At 33.0% G+C, this 21,860-nt stretch overlaps 4 non-coding genes across 4 annotated transcripts; all 4 read right to left on the bottom strand.

Moving 5' to 3' along the window:
* Positions 1 to 319: 319 nt before the first annotated feature.
* LOC138914494 (small subunit ribosomal RNA) lies at positions 320 to 2,314 on the bottom strand. Its single transcript, XR_011420340.1, has one exon. It is a non-coding gene; the product is annotated as a small subunit ribosomal RNA (ribosomal RNA).
* Positions 2,315 to 7,502: 5,188 nt separating this feature from the next.
* Positions 7,503 to 11,459, bottom strand: LOC138914495 (large subunit ribosomal RNA). The gene has a single exon (XR_011420341.1). It is a non-coding gene; the product is annotated as a large subunit ribosomal RNA (ribosomal RNA).
* A 398-nt stretch (positions 11,460 to 11,857) lies between these two features.
* On the bottom strand, positions 11,858 to 12,036 carry LOC138914490 (5.8S ribosomal RNA). The gene has a single exon (XR_011420336.1). It is a non-coding gene; the product is annotated as a 5.8S ribosomal RNA (ribosomal RNA).
* Positions 12,037 to 12,659: 623 nt separating this feature from the next.
* On the bottom strand, positions 12,660 to 14,654 carry LOC138914493 (small subunit ribosomal RNA). The gene has a single exon (XR_011420339.1). It is a non-coding gene; the product is annotated as a small subunit ribosomal RNA (ribosomal RNA).
* Positions 14,655 to 21,860: the final 7,206 nt, after the last annotated feature.

Raw genomic sequence — 21,860 nt, 5'->3', positions numbered from 1 at the left:
ATCTCGCAACGCGTGTATATTATGGTCCATATACACACAAAAGTTTATAATAAATATATAAAATATATTTTATTATATTAATAATTCGATTTGCTTGTTCGAATTTTATGTTTGTTTCTATTTAATTTATTTGTAATAATATTATATTATTACAATATTTCGATTTGCTTGTTCGAAATTTATTTGATCTTTTACTTTTAAGATCATATTTTTGGTATAATTATTATTATAATTATTATGTATATATATATATATATTGGTAATTTGTATTAAATTTGTATTAACAAATTTTTTTATTAACGGTAAGGATATTATACAATAATGATCCTTCCGCAGGTTCACCTACGGAAACCTTGTTACGACTTTTACTTCCTCTAAATAATCAAGTTCGGTCAACTTTTGCGAAACAACCGTAACACACAAGGCGTCACAGTGATCACGTCCGGAGACCTCACTAAATAATTCAATCGGTAGTAGCGACGGGCGGTGTGTACAAAGGGCAGGGACGTAATCAATGCGAGTTAATGACTCACACTTACTGGGAATTCCAAGTTCATGTGAACAGTTTCAGTTCACAATCCCAAGCATGAAAGTGGTTCAGCGGTTTACCCGGACCTCTCGGTCTAGGAAATACACGTTGATACTTTCATTGTAGCGCGCGTGCAGCCCAGGACATCTAAGGGCATCACAGACCTGTTATTGCTCAATCTCATTATTGCTAGACGCAATTTGTCCATTTAAGAAGCTAGTGTCCTTATAATGGGACAAACCAACAGGTACGGCTCCACTTATATAAACACATTCAAACACAATAAACATTTTACTGCCACCATGAATGAAGGCTATATAAGCTTCAACACCATAATCCTGAAGATATCTATTTAATATATTTGAGTCTCGTTCGTTATCGGAATTAACCAGACAAATCACTCCACGAACTAAGAACGGCCATGCACCACCACCCATAGATTCGAGAAAGAGCTATCAATCTGTCTTACACACTTATGTTCGGACCTGGTAAGTTTTCCCGTGTTGAGTCAAATTAAGCCGCAGGCTCCACTCCTGGTGGTGCCCTTCCGTCAATTCCTTTAAGTTTCAGCTTTGCAACCATACTTCCCCCGGAGCCCAAAAGCTTTGGTTTCCCGGGAAGCGACTGAGAGAGCCATAAAAGTAGCTACACCCAATTGCTAGCTGGCATCGTTTATGGTTAGAACTAGGGCGGTATCTGATCGCCTTCGAACCTCTAACTTTCGTTCTTGATTAATGAAAACATCTTTGGCAAATGCTTTCGCTTAAGTTAGTCTTACGACGGTCCAAGAATTTCACCTCTCGCGTCGTAATACTAATGCCCCCAAACTGCTTCTATTAATCATTACCTCTTGATCTGAAAACCAATGAAAGCAGAACAGAGGTCTTATTTCATTATCCCATGCACAGAATATTCAGGCATTTGAAGCCTGCTTTAAGCACTCTAATTTGTTCAAAGTAATTGTACCGGCCCACAATAACACTCGTTTAAGAGCACTAATGCAGGTTTTTAAATAGGAGGAACATATGAAAAAATACAAGTATTTAAACACATATAAGAACTCCACCGGTAATACGCTTACATACATAAAGGTATAGTACTAACCACAATTGTAAGTTGTACTACCCGTATGAAGCACAAGTTCAACTACGAACGTTTTAACCGCAACAACTTTAATATACGCTATTGGAGCTGGAATTACCGCGGCTGCTGGCACCAGACTTGCCCTCCAATTGGTCCTTGTTAAAGGATTTAAAGTGTACTCATTCCAATTACAGGGCCTCGGATATGAGTCCTGTATTGTTATTTTTCGTCACTACCTCCCCGAGCTGGGAGTGGGTAATTTACGCGCCTGCTGCCTTCCTTAGATGTGGTAGCCGTTTCTCAGGCTCCCTCTCCGGAATCGAACCCTGATTCCCCGTTACCCGTTGCAACCATGGTAGTCCTAGATACTACCATCAAAAGTTGATAGGGCAGACATTTGAAAGATCTGTCGTCGGTACAAGACCATACGATCTGCATGTTATCTAGAGTTCAACCAATATAACGATCTTGCGATCGCTTGGTTTTAGCCTAATAAAAGCACATGTCCCATAAGGTTCATGTTTTAATTGCATGTATTAGCTCTAGAATTACCACAGTTATCCAAGTAACTGTTAACGATCTAAGGAACCATAACTGATATAATGAGCCTTTTGCGGTTTCACTTTTAATTCGTGTGTACTTAGACATGCATGGCTTAATCTTTGAGACAAGCATATAACTACTGGCAGGATCAACCAGAATAATGTTTTCGTTCATATTTCATTCATATTTTTTGAATAGAAATTAGTAATATAAATATAATAGATTTTATTTCCATTTTATATGTTCGGTTTTTCTTAAATATTGATTTTAATTCAATATTTTTTTTTTGCTTTGTGAAATAATTCTATTTTAATTCGAATACGGCCATTTTTATATGGCATTCGTATACGTTCTTTAATTTTTACTTGTTTCGCCACTAATATAACAAGTTTATAATTGATGTTAAAGAAAAAGTACAACTTTTTTATAACACAATTTTCAATATATATTGTTCTTTCTATAAGTTTTTATTATATTATATATACATATTTCATTCTAAAATATCATTTTTGTTCAACATACATAATTATTGTATCCACACATGTACAATTTTTGTTTAACCAATATAAATATTGAGTTAAATCATTTGCATTTTGATGATAAATTTAAAATTTATCTTTTCCATATAACTCTCTGGTAATATATGATATAAAACCGAGCGCATATGAAATTATTTTGATCACTAATATTGCAATTATATTTTATTATAATGCTTTTTGTAAACACATTGTACCGGCAAGCGATACTCTGTGCCCAAACGACAGGGGATATAATAATTTAATATAAATTATCATATATACCTGCCACCAAAGATTAACGATAAAAGTCGGAAACAATTTGTTATTCTATATATAATAGAAACTTGACCTCTGTTTCACCTTATTATCATGGGTTTATAATATTAACCGCGTAGCCAAGTCTTAATTTCATTTAAGAAACAAATTTATACGGATAATATTTTGATTTTAATATATGTTGTTCTATTGATAACAAAAGTATATATTATAATATATTTTGTTCAATAGTAGATGGACTACTTACTGTACCATCCTTATTTTTTATTATTATTGATATACATTATATTGACAACAGCATATGATATTCATATGGTTTGTTCAATAATTAATTGGTGGACAACCACTGACCATCCTATAGTAGTTTTTGGCCACGACGTCTAAATATCGAAATTATTTAATTCCGTTTGCCACCCATACGATAGATATTAACTATCTATAATAATAATGTGTACACATAAAATATTATATGTATATATATAGACCAACAGACAAGCACTTCACCCTATAGTAGTTTTTGGCCACGACGTCTATATATCGGGCATATTTAATTCTCTTTGCCACCCAACCAAAGATATTCACTTTTTTATATAAAGTATTATTTGATCATATTAATATAACCAATTATTTCTGCCATATTCATATAATTTCTTTATGAATTATTTTTTGGTCATATCCATATAATCTATATGCCGTATCCATATAATGAATACGGCATATCCATACAACTAGCCATATTTGTATGTCAATGTATATTTTATTATACATTTTTTTTCTTTATACATATAATATGGTATTTCCATATCGCTATAATTGAATTATATGTATAAGATATCATTTATATATAGCATTGCCAAAATAATATGATAAACATAAATTTTGAACAATACGGCCGGTCGGCGAGCACTGCCTCCCTATATATGTTTTTGGCCACGACGTCTAAATATTGGGTATTTTTCGTACTGCGGCCCCGGTGTATGTAAATTGGGCATATTTCGTACTGATGCCAACATATCTATATGACTCATTATTTTCTTCCATATCAATATAACTTCTTTTATTTCCATATTCAAGTAATTTCTTTATTTGCCATATCAATATAAAATATTTTTTGGTCATATTTATATAATCTATATGCCGTATCCATATAATGAATACGGCATATCCATACAACTAGCCATATTTGTATGTCAATGTATATTTTATTATACATTTTTTTTCTTTATACATATAATATGGTATTTCCATATCGCTATAATTGAATTATATGTATAAGATATCATTTATATATAGCATTGCCAAAATAATATGATAAACATAAATTTTGAACAATACGGCCGGTCGGCGAGCACTGCCTCCCTATATATGTTTTTGGCCACGACGTCTAAATATTGGGTATTTTTCGTACTGCGGCCCCGGTGTATGTAAATTGGGCATATTTCGTACTGATGCCAACATATCTATATGACTCATTATTTTCTTCCATATCAATATAACTTCTTTTATTTCCATATTCAAGTAATTTCTTTATTTGCCATATCAATATAAAATATTTTTTGGTCATATTTATATAATCTATATGCCGTATCCATATAATGAATACGGCATATCCATACAACTAGCCATATTTGTATGTCAATGTATATTTTATTATACATTTTTTTTCTTTATACATATAATATGGTATTTCCATATCGCTATAATTGAATTATATGTATAAGATATCATTTATATATAGCATTGCCAAAATAATATGATAAACATAAATTTTGAACAATACGGCCGGTCGGCGAGCACTGCCTCCCTATATATGTTTTTGGCCACGACGTCTAAATATTGGGTATTTTTCGTACTGCGGCCCCGGTGTATGTAAATTGGGCATATTTCGTACTGATGCCAACATATCTATATGACTCATTATTTTCTTCCATATCAATATAACTTCTTTTATTTCCATATTCAAGTAATTTCTTTATTTGCCATATCAATATAAAATATTTTTTGGTCATATTTATATAATCTATATGCCGTATCCATATAATGAATACGGCATATCCATACAACTAGCCATATTTGTATGTCAATGTATATTTTATTATACATTTTTTTTCTTTATACATATAATATGGTATTTCCATATCGCTATAATTGAATTATATGTATAAGATATCATTTATATATAGCATTGCCAAAATAATATGATAAACATAAATTTTGAACAATACAGCCGGTCGGCGAGCACTGCCTCCCTATATATGTTTTTGGCCACGACGTCTAAATATTGGGTATTTATCGTACTGCGGCTCCGGTGTATGTAAATTGGGCATATTTCGTACTGATGCCACCATATCCATATAACTTATTTTTTGTTCTATATCTATATAATTAATTTTTTTCCATACCTATAACTATTAAACTAATTTTTTTCCATATCCATACTTGAACTTATTATTTTTCCCATATCCATATAACTCGTTTTTTCCATATCCACACTAGAATTTAGTATTTATCCCATATCCATATAAATCATTATTTACCATATCAATATAAATAATATTTTTCCATATTCATACTAGAACTTATTATTTCTTTAATATTCATATAACTCAATATTTTTTCATATCCATACTAGAACTTATTCTTTTTCCCATATCCATACTAGAACTTATAAATTTTCCCATATTCATATAACTAATTTTTTTCATATCCATACTAGAACATTATATTTTTGCCATATCTATATAACTCATTTTATTCCATATCCATACTAGAACTTATTATTTCTTTAATATCCATATAACTTAATATTTTTCCATATCCATACCAGAACTTTTTATTTTTCCCATATCCATAGAACTAATTTTTTTCATATCCATACTAGAACCTAATTTTCTTCCTATATCCATATAACTTATTATTTACTATTACAATATAATTAATTTTTTCCATATCCATACTAGAGCTTATTATCTCTTCAATATCCATAAAACTCAATATTTTTTCATATCCATACTAGAACTGATTATTTTTCCCATATCCATACTAGAACTCAGTATTCTTCCCATATCCATACTACAACTTAGTATTTTTCCCATATGCATATAACTCATTATTTAGCATATCAATATAACTAATTTTTTTCCATATCCATACTAGAACTTATTATTTCTTTAATATCCATATAACTCAATATTTTTTTATATCCATACTAGAACTTATTATTTTTCCCATATCCATACTAGAACTTATAAATTTTCCCATATTCATATAACTAATTTTTTTCATATCCATACTAGAACATTAAATTTTTTGCCATATCTATATAACTCATTTTATTCCATATCCATACTAGAACTTATTATTTCTTTAATATCCATATAACTCAATATTTTTTCATATCCATACTAGAACTTATCATTTTTCCCATATTCATATAACTCATTTTTCCATATCCATACTAGAACTCTGTATTCTTTTCCATATCCATATAACTCATTTTTTTTTCATATCCATACTAGAACTTATTATTTTTCCCATATCCACATAACTCATTTTTTTCATATCCATACTAGAACTTGTTATTTTTCCCATATCCATATAACTCATTTTTTTCATATCCATACTAGAACTTAATATTATTTTCATATCCATATAACTCATGTTTGGACTTGGAATATTTTTATACACGTCACTAATAGGATGACGATTCAATCATGCTACTTTAAGAGGTAACATATGACTTGCATATGTCTCTTACTTGCATGTTCGGACTTAGAATATTTTTATACACGTCACTAATAGGATGACGATTCAGTTGGCTACCTTAAGAGGTACATATACTTGCATATGTCTCTTACTTGTATGTTCGGACTTAGAATATTTTTATACACGTCACTAATAGGATGACGATTCAGTTGGCTACCTTAAGAGGTACATATACTTGCATATGTCTCTTATTTGCATGTTCGGACTTAGAATATTTTTATACGCGTCACTAATAGGATGACGATTCAGTTGGCTACCTTAAGAGGTACATATACTTGCATATGTCTCTTACTTGTATGTTCGGACTTAGAATATTTTTATACACGTCACTAATAGGATGACGATTCAGTTGGCTACCTTAAGAGGTACATATACTTGCATATGTCTCTTACTTGTATGTTCGGACTTAGAATATTTTTATACACGTCACTAATAGGATGACGATTCAGTTGGCTACCTTAAGAGGTACATATACTTGCATATGTCTCTTACTTGTATGTTCGGACTTAGAATATTTGTATACACGTCACTAATAGGATGACGATTCAGTTGGCTACCTTAAGAAGTACATATACTTGCATATGTCTCTTATTTGCATGTTCGGACTTAGAATATTTTTATACGCGTCACTAATAGGATGACGATACATATGGCTACCATTGTTAAATATATTTAAATAAAATTTATTTAAATATAATTATTATTTTATATATATATATTTTATATATATATATATTCTGACTTAAAAAAGCCAAACAAAATAAACACAATTAAATTTATGTTTATTATCGAATCATCAAGCAAAGGATAAGCTTCAGTGGATCGCAGTATGGCAGCTGCTCAACCACTTACAACACCTTGCCTGTTACAAAAGTCGTTTACAATTGATTCTAGGCTTTGTCATTGTATTAAATAATGCTTTTATATGTAACTAGCGCGGCATCAGGTGATCGAAGATCCTCCCAATTTACTATGTTACAAATTACATTGGCATCACATCCATTGTCGTTTATAAAGTAAATTATAAACTTTAAATGGTTTAGAAGCCATACAATGCAAATTGCCCCTTATTTATCATTGCAGTCCAGCACGGATACGACCTTAGAGGCGTTCAGGCATAATCCAACGGACGTAGCGTCATACCACTGTTCGCTCGAACAAGTATTGTGCCATTGGTCCGTACCTGCGGTTCCTCTCGTACTACGCAGGAATGCTGTCGCAACAACGTTTTGTCATTAGTAGGGTAAAACTAACCTGTCTCACGACGGTCTAAACCCAGCTCACGTTCCCTTGCATGGGTGAACAATCCAACGCTTGGTGAATTTTGCTTCACAATGATAGGAAGAGCCGACATCGAAGGATCAAAAAGCGACGTCGCTATGAACGCTTGGCCGCCACAAGCCAGTTATCCCTATGGTAACTTTTCTGACACCTCTTGTTAAAAACTCTTTAAACCAAAAGGATCGATAGGCCGAGCTTTTGCTGTCCCTGTGTGTACTGAACACCGAGATCAAGTCAGCATTTGCCCTTTTGCTCTATGTGTGGTTTCTGTCCGCACTGAGCTGGCCTTGGGACACCTCCGTTATTATTTGAGAGATGTACCGCCCCAGTCAAACTCCCTACCTGGCAATGTCCTTGAATTGGATCATACCTGAGTAATTGGAGTTATACCAAATTTTCAAATCAAAAATACATAAATGCACCGTTTTATTAAAGAATTTGTTTGCGATTATATAACAAACTCGTGATACTTTGATCAAGAAGCTTGCATCAAAACCCAATACCATAAGATATAATAAATATATCCGTATAATGGCTAGGAAATGATACACGTTCCATTTAATCAAGTAAGTAAGGAAACAATAAGAGTAGTGGTATTTCATTGACGATACCAAACCGAAGTCTAATATCTCCCACTTATTCTACACCTCTTATGTCTCCTTACACTGCCAGATTAGAGTCAAGCTCAAAAGGGTCTTCTTTCCCCGCTAATTATTCCAAGCCCGTTCCCTTGGCTGTGGTTTCGCTAGATAGTAGATAGGGACAGTAGGAATCTCGTTAATCCATTCATGCGCGTCACTAATTAGATGACGAGGCATTTGGCTACCTTAAGAGAGTCATAGTTACTCCCGCCGTTGACCCGCGCTTACTTGAATTTCTTCACTTTGACATTCAGAGCACTGGGCAGAAATCACATTGTGTCAACACCCGCTAGGGCCATCACAATGCTTTGTTTTAATTAGACAGTCGGATTCCCCAAGTCCGTGCCAGTTCTGAATTGATTGTTAATTGATAATCGTTATAATTAATAAGAACTAATTGGTTTGACCCAATTAGTATTCTTAAAAATTTTAGCAAGAAAGTTCCACAATTGGCTACGTAACTAACTATCCGGGGAACAAGTAACTAACATAAATGCTAGAAACTCTATTTACCCAGAACGAGCACATAAACCATGTTATTGTTTCCCAATCAAGCCCGACTATCTCAATCTTCAGAGCCAATCCTTATCCCGAAGTTACGGATCTAATTTGCCGACTTCCCTTACCTACATTATTCTATCGACTAGAGACTCTTCACCTTGGAGACCAGCTGCGGATATTGGTACGGCCTGTTGAGAAGTTTGCGTGTCCCCACCATAAATTTTCAAGGTCCGAGGAGAAAATATCGACACAACAGTATATGTCATGCTCTTCTAGCCCATCTACCATATCTCTCTGCGAAAGACTTCCATGGTAGTACGGCTATAAAACAGAAAAGAAAACTCTTCCGATATCTCTCGACGGCTTCTTTATGGTCGTTCCTGTTGCCAGGATGAGCACGAGGCCCATATTTAATAACAAACGGATACTCAACAGGTTACGGAATTGGAACCGTATTCCCTTTCGTTCAAAATTATTCAAGTATATTATATTAGCTTGATTTGTATATATTGCGTTTTTGGTTTTACTTGAAAATTTTCGGCTTTCGCCTTGAACTTAGGACCGACTAACTCGTGATCAACCACTGTTCACACGAAACCCTTCTCCACTTCAGTCCTCCAAGGTCTCATTCGATTATTTGCTACTACCACCAAGATCTGTACCAATGGCAGCTCCATGCAGGCTTACGCCAAACACTTCTACGCATACCATTGTACCTTCCTACTCACTAAAGTTTCAAAATTTATATCACAAGTAATATAAATCATCTACTTTAGCGGTAATGTATAGGTATACAACTTAAGCGCCATCCATTTTAAGGGCTAGTTGCTTCGGCAGGTGAGTTGTTACACACTCCTTAGCGGATTTCGACTTCCATGATCACCGTCCTGCTGTTTTAAGCAACCAACGCCTTTCATGGTATCTGCATGAGTTGTTAATTTGGGCACCGTAACATTACGTTTGGTTCATCCCACAGCGCCAGTTCTGCTTACCAAAAGTGGCCCACTGGGCACATTATATCATAACCTTAAACTTCATATCAAGAAAGTTAAGGTTCTTACCCATTTAAAGTTTGAGAATAGGTTAAGATCGTTTCGACCCTAAGGCCTCTAATCATTCGCTTTACCAGATAAGATTATTTTATATAATATTAAAATGCACCAGCTATCCTGAGGGAAACTTCGGAAGGAACCAGCTACTAGATGGTTCGATTGGTCTTTCGCCCCTATACTCAATTCTGACAATCGATTTGCACGTCAGAACTGTTTCGGTCTTCCATCAGGGTTTCCCCTGACTTCAACCTGATCAAGTATAGTTCACCATCTTTCGGGTCACAGCATATATGCTCAAGGTACGTTCCAGTTAGAGGCATAAATAATATAAATATCATTATACATAACTATATAGAACGCCCCGGGATTGTGTTAATTAGCTATAAATAGTTAAAAAACTAATCCCATTATTAGTCAAGTTAATTACGCTATTAGGTTTATATCCCAATAACTTGCACATATGTTAGACTCCTTGGTCCGTGTTTCAAGACGGGTCCCGAAGGTATCCTGAATCTTTCGCATTGTTAATCCTACAAGTGCATATAATAAACACAAAAATCAATGATAATCATGCCATTATATAATTCCGAAAAATTAACGCACTGTATTCATATAAATCTATCAGCACTTTATCAAATTAATAACATTTATTCTGTGTTAAAATGCAAGCAATTTAATTTGAATAAACTATAAGTTATATTTTATGATAAATTTGGTATGCTAATAGATTACAATGTCCTTATATGGAAAAAATGCACACTATTATCATAATATTGTTTAAATATTACAATTTTAATGATGAATTTTCCATAACGGATATTCAGGTTCATCGGGCTTAACCTCTAAGCAGTTTCACGTACTGTTTAACTCTCTATTCAGAGTTCTTTTCAACTTTCCCTCACGGTACTTGTTTACTATCGGTCTCATGGTTATATTTAGTTTTAGATGGAGTTTACCACCCACTTAGTGCTGCACTATCAAGCAACACGACTCTTTGGAAACATCATCTAGTAATCATTAACGTTATACGGGCCTGGCACCCTCTATGGGTAAATGGCCTCATTTAAGAAGGACTTAAATCGTTAATTTCTCATACTAGAATATTGACGCTCCATACACTGCATCTCACATTTGCCATATAGACAAAGTGACTTAGTGCTGAACTGATTTCTTTTCGCTCGCCGCTACTAAGAAAATCCTTGTTAGTTTCTTTTCCTCCCCTAATTAATATGCTTAAATTCAGGGGGTAGTCCCATATGAGTTGAGGTTGTATATAACTTTTATTTGCAATTAATTCTTTATATATAATGATAAAACATTTTATTAAATTCGTTTAAAGCTGACGTATATATATATTAATGGCATTTATTTGTAACGAATTAACGAAGAATAATAATATTGTCAACGTTTTTCATATTTCAAATCATTAATAAGAGACAATTCTAGATAATATTTTATGCTAGACATTTCTCAGTATTATGTGATTGATAAAGAAAATATTCCTCTTCGTTTTTCTCAAGGTTTTAGTACTTTTGTGAGATAATGTTTTTCATATATTTGTTAATATTATGAATAAAATAATTAAATTATTTTTATCCAATAATATACCATATGCTTATAAAATTTTATTATAAAATTTGTATAAACAACTTAATTAGCATAGTCTTACAACCCTCAACCATATGTAGTCCAAGCAGCACTATAAAATTAATTAAAGTACATAACAGCATGGACTGCGATATGCGTTCAAAATGTCGATGTTCATGTGTCCTGCAGTTCACACGATGACGCACAGTTTGCTGCGTTCTTCATCGACCCATGAGCCGAGTGATCCACCGCTTAGAGTTTTATAATATTGGTTTTAAATTTGGTCAAATATGTTTTTATTGAAAGAAATTAAAAATACACCATTTTACTGGCATATATCAATTCCTTCAATAAATGTATTTATATACCTAAAATAAATGCTGCGAAATGTCTTAGTTTTATATAAACAATATATATCAAAGTATTATTTGTAATGGCATTTGTTTGTTAATATATATTGATAATTTTATATAAAACATTAACCTGAAACCAGGTACAACATTGTATATTTTAGGTTGTTGCATTATCCAATGTATGATCATCATCAAATTAGTTGGCCAATACATCTCGCAACGCGTGTATATTATGGTCCATATACACACAAAAGTTTATAATAAATATATAAAATATATTTTATTATATTAATAATTCGATTTGCTTGTTCGAATTTTATGTTTGTTTCTATTTAATTTATTTGTAATAATATTATATTATTACAATATTTCGATTTGCTTGTTCGAAATTTATTTGATCTTTTACTTTTAAGATCATATTTTTGGTATAATTATTATTATAATTATTATGTATATATATATATATATTGGTAATTTGTATTAAATTTGTATTAACAAATTTTTTTATTAACGGTAAGGATATTATACAATAATGATCCTTCCGCAGGTTCACCTACGGAAACCTTGTTACGACTTTTACTTCCTCTAAATAATCAAGTTCGGTCAACTTTTGCGAAACAACCGTAACACACAAGGCGTCACAGTGATCACGTCCGGAGACCTCACTAAATAATTCAATCGGTAGTAGCGACGGGCGGTGTGTACAAAGGGCAGGGACGTAATCAATGCGAGTTAATGACTCACACTTACTGGGAATTCCAAGTTCATGTGAACAGTTTCAGTTCACAATCCCAAGCATGAAAGTGGTTCAGCGGTTTACCCGGACCTCTCGGTCTAGGAAATACACGTTGATACTTTCATTGTAGCGCGCGTGCAGCCCAGGACATCTAAGGGCATCACAGACCTGTTATTGCTCAATCTCATTATTGCTAGACGCAATTTGTCCATTTAAGAAGCTAGTGTCCTTATAATGGGACAAACCAACAGGTACGGCTCCACTTATATAAACACATTCAAACACAATAAACATTTTACTGCCACCATGAATGAAGGCTATATAAGCTTCAACACCATAATCCTGAAGATATCTATTTAATATATTTGAGTCTCGTTCGTTATCGGAATTAACCAGACAAATCACTCCACGAACTAAGAACGGCCATGCACCACCACCCATAGATTCGAGAAAGAGCTATCAATCTGTCTTACACACTTATGTTCGGACCTGGTAAGTTTTCCCGTGTTGAGTCAAATTAAGCCGCAGGCTCCACTCCTGGTGGTGCCCTTCCGTCAATTCCTTTAAGTTTCAGCTTTGCAACCATACTTCCCCCGGAGCCCAAAAGCTTTGGTTTCCCGGGAAGCGACTGAGAGAGCCATAAAAGTAGCTACACCCAATTGCTAGCTGGCATCGTTTATGGTTAGAACTAGGGCGGTATCTGATCGCCTTCGAACCTCTAACTTTCGTTCTTGATTAATGAAAACATCTTTGGCAAATGCTTTCGCTTAAGTTAGTCTTACGACGGTCCAAGAATTTCACCTCTCGCGTCGTAATACTAATGCCCCCAAACTGCTTCTATTAATCATTACCTCTTGATCTGAAAACCAATGAAAGCAGAACAGAGGTCTTATTTCATTATCCCATGCACAGAATATTCAGGCATTTGAAGCCTGCTTTAAGCACTCTAATTTGTTCAAAGTAATTGTACCGGCCCACAATAACACTCGTTTAAGAGCACTAATGCAGGTTTTTAAATAGGAGGAACATATGAAAAAATACAAGTATTTAAACACATATAAGAACTCCACCGGTAATACGCTTACATACATAAAGGTATAGTACTAACCACAATTGTAAGTTGTACTACCCGTATGAAGCACAAGTTCAACTACGAACGTTTTAACCGCAACAACTTTAATATACGCTATTGGAGCTGGAATTACCGCGGCTGCTGGCACCAGACTTGCCCTCCAATTGGTCCTTGTTAAAGGATTTAAAGTGTACTCATTCCAATTACAGGGCCTCGGATATGAGTCCTGTATTGTTATTTTTCGTCACTACCTCCCCGAGCTGGGAGTGGGTAATTTACGCGCCTGCTGCCTTCCTTAGATGTGGTAGCCGTTTCTCAGGCTCCCTCTCCGGAATCGAACCCTGATTCCCCGTTACCCGTTGCAACCATGGTAGTCCTAGATACTACCATCAAAAGTTGATAGGGCAGACATTTGAAAGATCTGTCGTCGGTACAAGACCATACGATCTGCATGTTATCTAGAGTTCAACCAATATAACGATCTTGCGATCGCTTGGTTTTAGCCTAATAAAAGCACATGTCCCATAAGGTTCATGTTTTAATTGCATGTATTAGCTCTAGAATTACCACAGTTATCCAAGTAACTGTTAACGATCTAAGGAACCATAACTGATATAATGAGCCTTTTGCGGTTTCACTTTTAATTCGTGTGTACTTAGACATGCATGGCTTAATCTTTGAGACAAGCATATAACTACTGGCAGGATCAACCAGAATAATGTTTTCGTTCATATTTCATTCATATTTTTTGAATAGAAATTAGTAATATAAATATAATAGATTTTATTTCCATTTTATATGTTCGGTTTTTCTTAAATATTGATTTTAATTCAATATTTTTTTTTTGCTTTGTGAAATAATTCTATTTTAATTCGAATACGGCCATTTTTATATGGCATTCGTATACGTTCTTTAATTTTTACTTGTTTCGCCACTAATATAACAAGTTTATAATTGATGTTAAAGAAAAAGTACAACTTTTTTATAACACAATTTTCAATATATATTGTTCTTTCTATAAGTTTTTATTATATTATATATACATATTTCATTCTAAAATATCATTTTTGTTCAACATACATAATTATTGTATCCACACATGTACAATTTTTGTTTAACCAATATAAATATTGAGTTAAATCATTTGCATTTTGATGATAAATTTAAAATTTATCTTTTCCATATAACTCTCTGGTAATATATGATATAAAACCGAGCGCATATGAAATTATTTTGATCACTAATATTGCAATTATATTTTATTATAATGCTTTTTGTAAACACATTGTACCGGCAAGCGATACTCTGTGCCCAAACGACAGGGGATATAATAATTTAATATAAATTATCATATATACCTGCCACCAAAGATTAACGATAAAAGTCGGAAACAATTTGTTATTCTATATATAATAGAAACTTGACCTCTGTTTCACCTTATTATCATGGGTTTATAATATTAACCGCGTAGCCAAGTCTTAATTTCATTTAAGAAACAAATTTATACGGATAATATTTTGATTTTAATATATGTTGTTCTATTGATAACAAAAGTATATATTATAATATATTTTGTTCAATAGTAGATGGACTACTTACTGTACCATCCTTATTTTTTATTATTATTGATATACATTATATTGACAACAGCATATGATATTCATATGGTTTGTTCAATAATTAATTGGTGGACAACCACTGACCATCCTATAGTAGTTTTTGGCCACGACGTCTAAATATCGAAATTATTTAATTCCGTTTGCCACCCATACGATAGATATTAACTATCTATAATAATAATGTGTACGCATAAAATATTATATGTATATATATAGACCAACAGACAAGCACTTCACCCTATAGTAGTTTTTGGCCACGACGTCTATATATCGGGCATATTTAATTCTCTTTGCCACCCAACCAAAGATATTCACTTTTTTATATAAAGTATTATTTGATCATATTAATATAACCAATTATTTCTGCCATATTCATATAATTTCTTTATGAATTATTTTTTGGTCATATCCATATAATCTATATGCCGTATCCATATAATGAATACGGCATATCCATACAACTAGCCATATTTGTATGTCAATGTATATTTTATTATACATTTTTTTTCTTTATACATATAATATGGTATTTCCATATCGCTATAATTGAATTATATGTATAAGATATCATTTATATATAGCATTGCCAAAATAATATGATAAACATAAATTTTGAACAATACGGCCGGTCGGCGAGCACTGCCTCCCTATATATGTTTTTGGCCACGACGTCTAAATATTGGGTATTTTTCGTACTGCGGCCCCGGTGTATGTAAATTGGGCATATTTCGTACTGATGCCAACATATCTATATGACTCATTATTTTCTTCCATATCAATATAACTTCTTTTATTTCCATATTCAAGTAATTTCTTTATTTGCCATATCAATATAAAATATTTTTTGGTCATATTTATATAATCTATATGCCGTATCCATATAATGAATACGGCATATCCATACAACTAGCCATATTTGTATGTCAATGTATATTTTATTATACATTTTTTTTCTTTATACATATAATATGGTATTTCCATATCGCTATAATTGAATTATATGTATAAGATATCATTTATATATAGCATTGCCAAAATAATATGATAAACATAAATTTTGAACAATACGGCCGGTCGGCGAGCACTGCCTCCCTATATATGTTTTTGGCCACGACGTCTAAATATTGGGTATTTTTCGTACTGCGGCCCCGGTGTATGTAAATTGGGCATATTTCGTACTGATGCCAACATATCTATATGACTCATTATTTTCTTCCATATCAATATAACTTCTTTTATTTCCATATTCAAGTAATTTCTTTATTTGCCATATCAATATAAAATATTTTTTGGTCATATTTATATAATCTATATGCCGTATCCATATAATGAATACGGCATATCCATACAACTAGCCATATTTGTATGTCAATGTATATTTTATTATACATTTTTTTTCTTTATACATATAATATGGTATTTCCATATCGCTATAATTGAATTATATGTATAAGATATCATTTATATATAGCATTGCCAAAATAATATGATAAACATAAATTTTGAACAATACGGCCGGTCGGCGAGCACTGCCTCCCTATATATGTTTTTGGCCACGACGTCTAAATATTGGGTATTTTTCGTACTGCGGCCCCGGTGTATGTAAATTGGGCATATTTCGTACTGATGCCAACATATCTATATGACTCATTATTTTCTTCCATATCAATATAACTTCTTTTATTTCCATATTCAAGTAATTTCTTTATTTGCCATATCAATATAAAATATTTTTTGGTCATATTTATATAATCTATATGCCGTATCCATATAATGAATACGGCATATCCATACAACTAGCCATATTTGTATGTCAATGTATATTTTATTATACATTTTTTTTCTTTATACATATAATATGGTATTTCCATATCGCTATAATTGAATTATATGTATAAGATATCATTTATATATAGCATTGCCAAAATAATATGATAAACATAAATTTTGAACAATAAGGCCGGTCGGCGAGCACTGCCTCCCTATATATGTTTTTGGCCACGACGTCTAAATATTGGGTATTTATCGTACTGCGGCTCCGGTGTATGTAAATTGGGCATATTTCGTACTGATGCCACCATATCCATATAACTTATTTTTTGTTCTATATCTATATAATTAATTTTTTTTCCATACCTATAACTATTAAACTAATTTTTTTCCATATCCATACTTGAACTTATTATTTTTCCCATATCCATATAACTCGTTTTTTCCATATCCACACTAGAATTAGTATTTATCCCATATCCATATAAATCATTATTTACCATATCAATATAAATAATATTTTTCCATATTCATACTAGAACTTATTATTTCTTTAATATTCATATAACTCAATATTTTTTCATATCCATACTAGAACTTATTCTTTTTCCCATATCCATACTAGAACTTATAAATTTTCCCATATTCATATAACTAATTTTTTTCATATCCATACTAGAACATTATATTTTTGCCATATCTCTACTAACTCATTTTATTCCATATCCATACTAGAACTTATTATTTCTTTAATATCCATATAACTTAATATTTTTCCATATCCATACCAGAACTTTTTATTTTTCCCATATCCATAGAACTAATTTTTTTCATATCCATACTAGAACCTAATTTTCTTCCTATATCCATATAACTTATTATTTACTATTACAATATAATTAATTTTTTCCATATCCATACTAGAGCTTATTATCTCTTCAATATCCATAAAACTCAATATTTTTTCATATCCATACTAGAACTGATTATTTTTCCCATATCCATACTAGAACTCAGTATTCTTCCCATATCCATACTACAACTTAGTATTTTTCCCATATGCATATAACTCATTATTTAGCATATCAATATAACTAATTTTTTTCCATATCCATACTAGAACTTATTATTTCTTTAATATCCATATAACTCAATATTTTTTTATATCCATACTAGAACTTATTATTTTTCCCATATCCATACTAGAACTTATAAATTTTCCCATATTCATATAACTAATTTTTTTTCATATCCATACTAGAACATTAAATTTTTTGCCATATCTATATAACTCATTTTATTCCATATCCATACTAGAACTTATTATTTCTTTAATATCCATATAACTCAATATTTTTTCATATCCATACTAGAACTTATCATTTTTCCCATATTCATATAACTCATTTTTCCATATCCATACTAGAACTCTGTATTCTTTTCCATATCCATATAACTCATTTTTTTTTTCATATCCATACTAGAACTTATTATTTTTCCCATATCCACATAACTCATTTTTTTTCATTTCCATACTAGAACTTGTTATTTTTCCCATATCCATATAACTCATTTTTTTTCATATCCATACTAGAACTTAATATTATTTTCATATCCATATAACTCATGTTTGGACTTGGAATATTTTTATACACGTCACTAATAGGATGACGATTCAAGTCATGGCTACTTTAAGAGGTAACATATGACTTGCATATGTCTCTTACTTGCATGTTCGGACTTAGAATATTTTTATACACGTCACTAATAGGATGACGATTCAGTTGGCTACCTTAAGAGGTACATATACTTGCATATGTCTCTTACTTGTATGTTCGGACTTAGAATATTTTTATACACGTCACTAATAGGATGACGATTCAGTTGGCTACCTTAAGAGGTACATATACTTGCATATGTCTCTTACTACTATGTACCGAATTAGAATATATTTATACAGCGTCACTAATAGGATGACGATTCAGTTGGCTACCTTAAGAGGTACATATACTTGCATATGTCTCTTACTTGCATGTTCGGACTTAGAATATTTTTATACGCGTCACTAATAGGATGACGATTCAGTTGGCTACCTTAAGAGGTACATATACTTGCATATGTCTCTTACTTGTATGTTCGGACTTAGAATATTTTTATACACGTCACTAATAGGATGACGATTCAGTTGGCTACCTTAAGAGGTACATATACTTGCATATGTCTCTTACTTGTATGTTCGGACTTAGAATATTTGTATACACGTCACTAATAGGATGACGATTCAGTTGGCTACCTTAAGAAGTACATATACTTGCATATGTCTCTTATTTGCATGTTCGGACTTAGAATATTTTTATACGCGTCACTAATAGGATGACGATACATATGGCTACCATTGTTAAATATATTTAAATAAAATTTATTTAAATATAATTATTATTTTATATATATATATTTTATATATATATATATTCTGACTTAAAAAAGCCAAACAAAATAAACACAATTAAATTTATGTTTATTATCGAATCATCAAGCAAAGGATAAGCTTCAGTGGATCGCAGTATGGCAGCTGCTCAACCACTTACAACACCTTGCCTGTTACAAAAGTCGTTTACAATTGATTCTAGGCTTTGTCATTGTATTAAATAATGCTTTTATATGTAACTAGCGCGGCATCAGGTGATCGAAGATCCTCCCAATTTACTATGTTACAAATTACATTGGCATCACATCCATTGTCGTTTATAAAGTAAATTATAAACTTTAAATGGTTTAGAAGCCATACAATGCAAATTGCCCCTTATTTATCATTGCAGTCCAGCACGGATACGACCTTAGAGGCGTTCAGGCATAATCCAACGGACGTAGCGTCATACCACTGTTCGCTCGAACAAGTATTGTGCCATTGGTCCGTACCTGCGGTTCCTCTCGTACTACGCAGGAATGCTGTCGCAACAACGTTTTGTCATTAGTAGGGTAAAACTAACCTGTCTCACGACGGTCTAAACCCAGCTCACGTTCCCTTGCATGGGTGAACAATCCAACGCTTGGTGAATTTTGCTTCACAATGATAGGAAGAGCCGACATCGAAGGATCAAAAAGCGACGTCGCTATGAACGCTTGGCCGCCACAAGCCAGTTATCCCTATGGTAACTTTTCTGACACCTCTTGTTAAAAACTCTTTAAACCAAAAGGATCGATAGGCCGAGCTTTTGCTGTCCCTGTGTGTACTGAACACCGAGATCAAGTCAGCATTTGCCCTTTTGCTCTATGTGTGGTTTCTGTCCGCACTGAGCTGGCCTTGGGACACCTCCGTTATTATTTGAGAGATGTACCGCCCCAGTCAAACTCCCTACCTGGCAATGTCCTTGAATTGGATCATACCTGAGTAATTGGAGTTATACCAAATTTTCAAATCAAAAATACATAAATGCACCGTTTTATTAAAGAATTTGTTTGCGATTATATAACAAACTCGTGATACTTTGATCAAGAAGCTTGCATCAAAACCCAATACCATAAGATATAATAAATATATCCGTATAATGGCTAGGAAATGATACACGTTCCATTTAATCAAGTAAGTAAGGAAACAATAAGAGTAGTGGTATTTCATTGACGATACCAAACCGAAGTCTAATATCTCCCACTTATTCTACACCTCTTATGTCTCCTTACACTGCCAGATTAGAGTCAAGCTCAAAAGGTCTTCTTTCCCGCTAATTATTCCAAGACCGTTCCCTTGGCTGTGGTTTCGCTAGATAGTAGATAGGGACAGTAGGAATCTCGTTAATCCATTCATGCGCGTCACTAATTAGATGACGAGGCAATTGGCTACCTTAAGAGAGTCATAGTTACTCCCGCCGTTGACCCGCGCTTACTTGAATTTCTTCACTTTGACATTCAGAGCACTGGGCAGAAATCACATTGTGTCAACCACCCGCTAGCGCCATCACAATGCTTTGTTTTAATTAGACAGTCGGATTCCCCAAGTCCGTGCCAGTTCTGAATTGATTGTTAATTGATAATCGTTATAATTAATAAGAACTAATTGTTTGACCCAATTAGTATTCTTAAAAATTTTGCAAGAAAGTTCCACAATTGGCTACGTAACTAACTATCCGGGAACAAGTAACTAACATAAATGCTAGAAACTCTATTTACCCAAACGAGCACATAAACCATGTATTGTTTCCCAATCAAGCCCGACTATCTCAATCTTCAGAGCCATCCTTATCCGAAGTTACGGATCTAATTTGCCGACTTCCTTACCTACATTATTCTATCGACTAGAGACTCTTCACCTTGGAGACCAGCTGCGGATATTGGTACGGCTGTTGAGAAGTTTGCGTGTCCCCACCATAAATTTCAAGGTCCGAGGAGAAAATATCGAACACAACAGTAATATTCATGCTCTTATAGCCCATCTACCATATCTCTCTGCGAAGACTTCCATGGTAGTACGGCTATAAACACAGAAAAGAAAACTCTTCCGATATCTCTCGACGGCTTCTTTATGGTCGTTCCTGTT

This window comes from Drosophila takahashii, unplaced genomic scaffold (assembly GCF_030179915.1).
Source record: "Drosophila takahashii strain IR98-3 E-12201 unplaced genomic scaffold, DtakHiC1v2 scaffold_23, whole genome shotgun sequence".
Classification (NCBI taxonomy): domain Eukaryota; kingdom Metazoa; phylum Arthropoda; class Insecta; order Diptera; family Drosophilidae; genus Drosophila; species Drosophila takahashii.
This window is presented reverse-complemented; position numbering and strand designations above follow the sequence as displayed.